The 9391-nt window shown below is 36.1% G+C and overlaps 1 pseudogene; it reads right to left on the bottom strand.

Moving 5' to 3' along the window:
• Positions 1-6865: 6865 nt before the first annotated feature.
• LOC120591087 (uncharacterized) lies at positions 6866-6984 on the bottom strand (annotated as a pseudogene).
• Positions 6985-9391: the final 2407 nt, after the last annotated feature.

Below are 9391 nucleotides of genomic sequence, written 5' to 3'. Positions count from 1 at the left end.
TTCCCTATATAATCTCTGCTTCCGAGACACCTGGGGAGCCAGGTTGTTGGGAGCAATAGCTCGAGCAATAGCTCGTCTATGTCTCCAGGACTTACAACTCTCTGAATAAACCTTACTTTCTTTGCCGAAAAACCTGCTCACATCTCTTTTTCGGCTTAGACGCGCGCAGGCAGACGGACCCCTTTTTTGTCCCGGAAACATGAAGGGGCTAAGAAATTTCCTGGACTAGTGAATTGTGGGTTGTTCTTAGGTGGACGACATGGGGTGGTGCTAACTCTTGAGTCCATTTGATTGTTATTGTCCCTTCTATTCTGCTTCCCAGTATTTGAGAAAAAAGATCTTTCCTCTTCCCTTTTTAAAAACTACTGGTTTTTCTTTCCCAACTATCTTTGCTTTATCTTGGATCTACTCTTTGCCTTCTGTCCTACTACCCCCAAGTGCTCTAGTCTAGTAAACAAGAAAGCTGGCTCTGCAAGCCTGGATTTCAGAATCTTCCTCTCAGATTTAACTTTGCTTCTGTTTTGTTGTAGGCCGGAGGAGGAAAACTAGCTCTTGATTAAGAGTGAGTGAAAAGGAAGAGTGAAATTTATAAAAAACAACCATACTAATATTTTGAGCTAACACTCTACAACACCTATGCAAATGATAAAGTTGGAGTTAATATCTGCCTTTTCTTAAGCAGGGCCAGGCGGTCTGAGATGAGAGAGTTTTTTTGTTTTTTTTTTGGTTAGTTTGGTTTTGTAAGAGACATAAAAGCAAATTTGAATTAGCCTTAGTAAGGAAATTGATTGGAGAGATCTGATGATACCTGGTGAAATAAAAGGAAGAGAACATTCCATTATAAGAAGGGCAAGAATTCAGCTGGGCCTTAGGATAAGCCAGCACAAGCTCTGCAGTGCCTTTGGGGAGCTTTTTCTATTGCCTGCTGACTCTTTTCCCCATGTCAACAGACTGGTTTTCTCCCTGTGGTAGAAAACACAAGCACTCACTAACACCTAAATGTAACTGTATTTGCAAGAAAGAAACTGTTTCTCTCCCCTCTAAAAAAGAAAAGAAGAAGAAGAAGAAGATGATGATGATTAAAAAGAAGAAGAAAAAACAATCTAATAGGGTCAAAAATTTATTTTAGACAAGAACACATTTCAGAGCATCTATTGGGTCTTCATAGAGCAAGAGAAGTAGCTATTAAGAGGTATATTTTGATGATGAGTGTATTTTTCAGTTCTAGCAGCTTGGTGGGAGTAAAATTGAAAATGTAAGTGGGGTAAAAGGAGGAAATTAGTACTGATCTGCACAATAAGAATATTAAATATTTCATTGTGATGTTGCTGGCCTTGCAAAGTCTGTCTAGGAAGAAAAATATTTATCTTCTGCCTTATGAATTGAGATTATGCTGGTTTATAAGAATTTATATTTATATTTTCGAGGTGTGTGTGTGTGCGTGTGTGTGTGTGTGTGTGTGTTTCTACTGCTACCTGCTGTAAATGGGAAGGATAATGAGACAAGTTCAATGACAACTTCTGTTACAGAGAATTTTAGAACCCCTGGGTTGTTACTTCAGACTGAATAACAGACATGTAAAATTATACTACAGAAGGAAGTCAGATGCATCTTAAAAGCAAAATAATTTGTTGTCATCATGGGCATAATTTCCCAAAACTCATACAGAACATCACATAGAGGGATAGACCTGAAGAGAAGAGCATGAGCTTAGGGATAAGGGATATCCATGAGTGGCTATTGAGGAGAAGCAGAGTCTGCCACCCCCAAATATGCCTGTCTGAATGTTTATTATTTTAAGATGGTTATTTCCAAGAAACAAACAACTCAGAAAGAAACTCCTCCCTAAATGCTTAAAAGAATTTAGAGGGTCTGCTCCTGGAAGGAAGCTATTGTCACCGATAATTATATTTAATATAAACGAGTTGTGATAGACAGGAAGGAACCTGGCAAGACCTATTTGATCAAAGTCCTCTCTGTGTTCCATTGTTAAAGATAGCCCAGCAAATATTTATTTACCAAAATTTCTTTTCTATCTCCATGTGAATTGCTTTTCTGCCTTTGAAGTCACAAACCATAACTCTCTACCTCTTTCTCCTTAGCTCAAAATGATATATAAGCCTTAATTGAGCAATCTGTCTTGGAGCCCCATATTCTTATGGAACCCTCATGAGTACATATGTAATAATTATTTTTATCTTTTAAATTGTCTCATGTTAACTTGATAATTAGTCCAAGCCAGAAGAACTGAGAAGTGTAGAAGAAAATCTATTTTTCTTTCCCCACACTACTCTACATATTTTTAACTTCTTGGATGCTTTTCTTTTAAATGATATACACAACAGATGACAGTCAATAAGTATATCATCATAGAAAACTACATAGCTTCAAGAATATCTGCCTAGAGAAGAAACAAGTTATTCACAGAGTTGTGCAATCATTACCACAATCAATGTTAGAACATTTCGTTGTCCCAGAAAGAAACTTATATATTTCCTACATTCCAAAAAATGATCTGAGGCAATAAAAGAAAAATATAAATTCATTTGTTTGTTTTGTTGACACCTGCTATATTCAAGGCATCATGCTCAGTCCAGAAGATATATTAAATGAATAAAACAGGTTAGATAACTTTTAAGCAGGAACTGAAAACATCTTATAGCATATGTGTCACCTTATACTCTCTCTATTGTCACTTACATGTACACCATGGGATTCCGAAGTATGAGTCACCTTGACTCATACAGTTATATTCAGCCTGTGTAATGGGTTCATCAGGAAGTCTTGTTGACTTTTTTTTCAAAATACGATTTCATTTCCACTACTATAATTGTAGATGAAGCATTTTTTGTATGCTTGTATTATAACTTCAGTTGGCTTCAGAACTCTGATTTCTGTACTTTATTTTATTCCAAAAATATGACGAGATGAATTTTATAAAATGAAACAATAAAATCCTCAGATTTTATTATTTTATCCTTTTACTCAAAACTTCCAATGACCCTTTTTCTTATTTTATTAAATCTACATGCTCTGCCAAGTTTAAAGTTCTCTATCATGTTGCCTCTTCTTGCCTCCATTAATCCATTCACTAATTCATTCAGTATATATCTCTAGGTGCCTACTGTGTGCCAAGTACTATGCTAGGGCTGAAAAGAATACCTTGAGGAAGATCCCTGCCCTCATAGAGCATGTGATACAGCTGAAGCCTGGAAAGTAAGCCATGGAGTAGACACGATGCTAAAGGGCAGCTTAGAGCATGGCGGGAGAAGCTTAGAGGATGGGCATACACTCTCACCTGAGAATTAATGAAAGTTTTCTTGGAGGAAGTGGCAGAATGTGGATCCCAGTCAGTGAAGGAGAGGAATAACATTATTCCAGGTAGAAGAAGTTGTACAATAGAGGATAGAGGTGAGAAAGATTCCCACTTACTTATTAAAGGGAGTGAAAAGTTAAAAACACAGTTGAAGAAATGGATGGCATAGGATTCAGGCTGAAGTGGAGAAATCAGTCTTGGAAAGGAGGAGGGAAGGATGAAAGGATGGAATGCTAATTTCATAGGGTTGGTGTTAGGAAGTAGAGGCAGCAGCTCTCTTATTTGATGATTCTTATTTTTCCTGCAAAGCAGGAGCTAAGGATCTCAGCTGAAGGTGGGAGGTAAGGGTTGCAAGTGGGATCAGATGTGAATGAAGATTTGGAATAGCTCTGTTATTAGACAAACAACACTGTAGGGCATTCTAGGCCAACAGAGATGGAAAACAGTGAACCTATACTGTGGTGGTGAGGAACGCAGGCTCCATAATAAGACACGCCTGGATTCAAGTCACCATGAGTCCCTGCTCTGATTTTGGGCAGGTATGTAATGTTTCTGATGCTTAGTATTTTCATACAGTAGAGATAATATTAGTACACTGGATTATTCGTGAGGTTTTGGGTAGGATTAAATGAGAAAATACATGTAAAGCACTTAGCATGATGTCTAGTACGTAGTAAGAGCTTAATCAATATTTTCTATTTACAATAGTTAAGTACCGGTTTGGTCCATAGTAGTGGGGAAAACAACAACAACAACAACAACAACAACAAAAAAACCAGAGAGAGAAAGAGAAGAAACAAGATAGCATGGTGCCATCATAGGTACAGGGTACAGGGACTATCTTCATGTACTGCTTGGTTCCACAGAGATTCACAGGCCAACTGACCTATATCTCCTCAGATATATACAGTGACTTGCCCAGAGTGGGTTTCTGCAAGTCTGAGGACCTGCTCATCACCCTCCTTTGTCATTGTCTATATTCCTTATTGGATATGAGTCAGAAGCACGTTAGTACTTGCAATGTTCAATTAAACAACATATATTTAAGCACATTTAACTTAATAGAATACAGATTTGAGCAAAAAGAAGTCATCTGTAACATAATCAGGTTATTCATACTCTTGGATGATTGCCTTTGTACGATTCATGGTCTGAACATCTCCACATGAAGTTACAAAGCAGTTTGGTAGATGTTATATTAACTATTTAGTTTAGTTCTCCTCTTTTTATGTTATAATTTCCTTTAGTTATCCCAATCCTTCTGTAAAGACTGATACAGTTGTTTAACCTTTTGTAAAGATACTTTGTGGATTTAAAGAATGGGCAATACAGGAAATACATCTTGAAACAGAATAACCCTTTTCTCCATAACAGTGCACAGAAAGCAGTGGAAAGCTATTGAGGTGACCAGTGACGTGAAGTTTTCTTATGGATAAACTGAGAATATCAGGGTGCACCACAGTGAGGCCTATGATGTAATGGCTGTGTGGACACTATAGAAAGAGATGTGAAAAGATCACTTTAAGCATAAACTTGAGACAGCTAACAATAAATTGGGAAGGAAATTGACACTTAGAGTACATGGTATGATCAAATTCTAAGTCCCAGTTGTGAAATCTTGGGATACGATCATACTGAGTCGACTTGGGTAAGATGTTAAGATCCATACCCAATACCCAATTAATGCAAGGGTCAAGCATTAACTTGGCTACTCCTGTAGATATATGGGTGGGGAAGAGAAAGCAGTTTTCAAAATGAGAGAAGGACTGGATGGCCAATCCCACAGTAATACTTCTTTCACTATTAAGCATTAAGACTGTGAGAATATCAACTTTTTGGCAAAGTTGACTTTTCCACACACTCTTCCTATGAATCATACATATGGATTATAGAAGTCATTGGTAAAGGGAGATTAACTTATTACATGTATAGTCTCTGTCTTTCATGCCTTTTTGTGTTTAAGTGTGAAGTCAAACTTGAAACACTCACTTCTCAAGATGACGAATTAATAAAAGCCCTCTGGAATCCCAAGAAAATTAAAAAGAGACATTGCTTTTTTGATTTTAAGAAAATTGAAGTTTTTATGTTATCTTATATATCCTGATAGAAGAAAATTGACAAAACAAATAAAATGACACCAGAAATCACCAACTAGAAATTTTGTACATTGAAAATTAATAAACAACAGCAACATAAATATCTTCTTTTATTCCAGCTTTATTGAAGTATAAAGGACAAATAAAAATAGTATATATTTAAGATGTACATGTGTTAGTTTGGTATATGTATACATTGTGAAATGATTAGCACAAAAAAGATAATTAACATATTTATCACCATTTGAGAGGAGTGGTGAGAACATTTAAGATCTATTCTCAGCAAATTTTAAGTATAAATTTTAATATTATTAACTATAGTTATCATGCTATAATTAGATTCCTAGAATTTATTCTTCTTGTAACGGAAAATTTGTACCCTTTGACCAACATACTCCCATTTCCCCTATTTCCTAGCTCCTGGTAACCACTATTCTACTCTCTGGTTCTGAGTTTAATGTTTTTAAATTCCACATACATGTGAGATGATACAGTATTCATCTTTCTATGTCTGGCTTATCTCACTTACTACAATGTCCTCCAAGTTTATCTATGTTGTCACAAATGACAGGATTCTTTCTTTTTTATTGCTGAATAATATTCCACGATGTATATATACAGACACCACATTTTCTTTCTCTGTTTATCAGTTGATGGACACTTAAGCTCTTTCCATATCTTGGTTACTGTGAATAATGCTATAATGAACATGACAAGGTAGATATCTCTTTGAGTTCATTTTTTTGAAATATACCCACTAGTGAGACAGCGGAATTATAGAGTAGCTCTGTTGTTAATTTTTTTGAATAACCTCTGTACTGTTTTCCACCTCTGTGTTGTTTTCCATAATGGCTGTACCAATTTACATTGTCACCAACAGTGTAAAAGGGTTCCTTTTTCACCACACCCTTGTCCACAATTATCACTAGTTTTTTGATAATAGCCATCCTAACAAGAGTGAGCTGATATCTTTTTGTAATTTTGATTTGCATTTACCTAATGATTAGGAATGTTGAGAACCTTTTCAAGTACTTGTTGGCCGTTGGTAAGTTTTCTTTGAAAAAATGTCTATTCAGATCCTTTGCCCATGTTTTAAACAGTTTACTCATTCTTTTGCTATTGAGTTATAAGAATTCCTTATATATTTTGAATATTAATCACTTAATAGATATATGGTTTATAAACACTTTCTCTCATTTCATAGGTTGCTTTTTCATTTTGTTGATTGTTTCCTTTGCTGTGCATAAACTATTTTAGTTTGATGTAGTCTCACTTGTTTATTTTTGCTTTAGTTGCCTATGCTTTTGGTATTATATCCAAAAAATCATTGACAAGACCAATGTCGAGGAGATTTTTCTTATTTTTTTTTGTTTTAAAAATCTTATGGTTTCAAGTCTTATGTTTTAAGTTGTTTTTTTGTTGCTGTTGTTTTTGTTGTTGTTTTTGTTTTTTACACCTACAGCATCTGGTCTTTCTAGGTGGTCTCCCATCCAATTACTAACCAGGCCTGATCCTGCTTAGCTTCTGAGATCAGATGGGATCAGGCATGTTCAGAGTAGCATGGCTGTAGACATGTTTAAGTTTTTAACCCATTTTGAGTTTATTTTTGTATACACTGTGTGAGATAAGGGCCCAATTTCATTCTCTTGCATGTAGATATCCAGCTTTCCTAACACCATTTATTGAAGACTATCCATTCTTCACTGTGTATTCTTGGCATCTTTGTCATAGGTTAGTTGACCACATATGCATGGGTTTCTTTCTGGGCTTTCTGTTTTTTTCCACTGGCCTAAATGTCTGTTTTTATGCTAGTGCCATATTATGTACTTACTATAGTTTTATAATATGCTTTGAAGCCATAAGTGTGATACTTCCAGTTTTGTCCTTTGTTTTCAAGATTGCTTTGACAACTTGAGGTCCTTTGTGATTTCTTATGAATTTTAGGATTTTTTTCTATTTTTGTGAAAAATGCCATTGACTTTTATCATTAAATAGTGGAGATTGGATGGGTTTATAGATGGATGGACCACTTTGGGAAGACTTATTAAAAATTTGACAACATTTTGAGTATAGCAGTGTTCTAAAGCAGGGGTCCCCAACCCCCGGGCCACAGACCGGTACTAGTCCATGGCCTATTAGGAACCAGGCTGCACAGCAAGAGGTGAGTGGTGGGCAAGAGAAGTTTCATCTGTATATGAAGCCGCTCCCCAGAGCTAGCATCAATGACTCAGCTTCACTTCAGATTATCAGGCATTAGAGTCTCATAGGAGCACTGGTCCCTGGTACAAAAAAGGTTGGGGACAGCTGTTCTAAAGTATAACTGGCTAACATAGGAAATATAATATAACTTAGGAAAGGATATCAGCATAGGAAACAGGAGAAACTGAAGTTACTCAGTGCTCTTTCTAAGGCTAAGTGAAAAGGCCTTAAAATTGCACCACTGTCAAATCTAAGAGGTATTGCCTATAGTCGCCAGGAAAAACCACCAATTTGGTGGTAGCTTCTTTTTAGTTTAATTTAAAAGTACAGGAAAGAGCAGTGTTTAATTTTTGTCTTGGATTCTACTGGATGTTGATGGAATTAAATTGGAAAAGATATGGAGGAAAAGATATGATTCCCATTAGTGGTGTATTGAAGATGAGAAGTAGGATGGAGAAAAGGTAAAAGCCACCAGGATGAGTTTATTGCCTTCTAACTACAAGTCTCTAAATTATGAAGAAAAGTCCGTTGTGCTTGTAGGTTAACATACCTTTGAAATGCCTCTTTTTAAGATCCCTTGGAAGCATAACCACCCTCAAAAAAGCAATAATTTTGTTAACTATCCTGTAATCCATTCCCGACTTTGCTTTTTCCCACTTTTATGTAATCTTCCTTACGTTCCCTCCTTAATTTCAAATGTATAAAGAAAACTGCAAATTGATGTTCTTGGGAGCACTTGCCTCCTGGCAATTGTCATCAGTTTGGCTCAAAAACATGCTTATAAAAATTCTCTACAGGTTTGGATTTTTCTTGTATTGACTCATAGTATTTAAGTATTGTTAATGTTATACTACTTTAAGTTATAAGATATCAAGGAGAAGAAATATCACTCAAGGATTTACCTTTTCTTCTGGAGGTGGGGATAGTACATGGTATAGTTAGTTGTATTAGGTCAGGTGGAATTATAACTTTGTTATTTGGTTTAAGGAGATGCACATGGATGTTAGCTTGAGAGGAGGTAGACTTGTGATGGTTTATTTTATGTGTTAACTTGACTGGGCCAAGAAGTGCCCAGACATTTGGTCAAACATTATTCTGAGTGAGGGTGTTTATATCTATGAGGGTGTTTCTGGAGGAGATTAACATTAAAATCAGTACACTGACTAAAGTTGATTGCCCTATGTGGGTGGGCCTCATCCAACCAGTTGCATGCCTTAAAAATACAAAAGTCTAACCCTACCACAAGTAAGAGGAAACTCCTCCTGCTTGACTGTGTTAGAGTTGGCATATAAATCTCCTGTCTTTAGACTTTGACTGGAACTTATACCATTGGGTTTCTTGGTTCTTAGTCTTTCAGAATGCAGGTCTTGGGACTCTTCAGCCTCTATAATCACATGAGCCAATATTTTATAATCTCTCTCTCTCTCTCTCTCTCTCTCTCTCTCTCTCTCTCTCTCTCTCTCTCTCTCTCTTTCTCTCTGTATACATATTCAGTTTCTCTGGAGATCTCTGACTAATATATTCTTATAACTGAGAGATAAGGTCAGAAAATATGATACTCTGTTTGAGCTAGCATGGATCAATATGAGACATACAAAGTGAATCATTGCAGATGTCTTTCTTAAAGTAGCCTATTCTAGGAGATGATTTTACTGTGTGAGTGATGATACTAAGATGTCCTTTATCTTTAATCTAAAATAAAATGTGTATGTTGTCAAAAGGCTTAAAAATGATAATGCTGGCTCAGTGATAAATGATATACAATATAGCTCCAGAATTA

Source organism: Pteropus medius, unplaced genomic scaffold, assembly GCF_902729225.1.
Source record: "Pteropus medius unplaced genomic scaffold, Ma_sr-lr_union100, whole genome shotgun sequence".
NCBI classification, from domain to species: Eukaryota; Metazoa; Chordata; class Mammalia; order Chiroptera; family Pteropodidae; genus Pteropus; species Pteropus medius.
The sequence above is the reverse complement of the archived record's forward strand: the minus strand, read 5'-3'. Positions and strand labels throughout refer to the sequence as shown.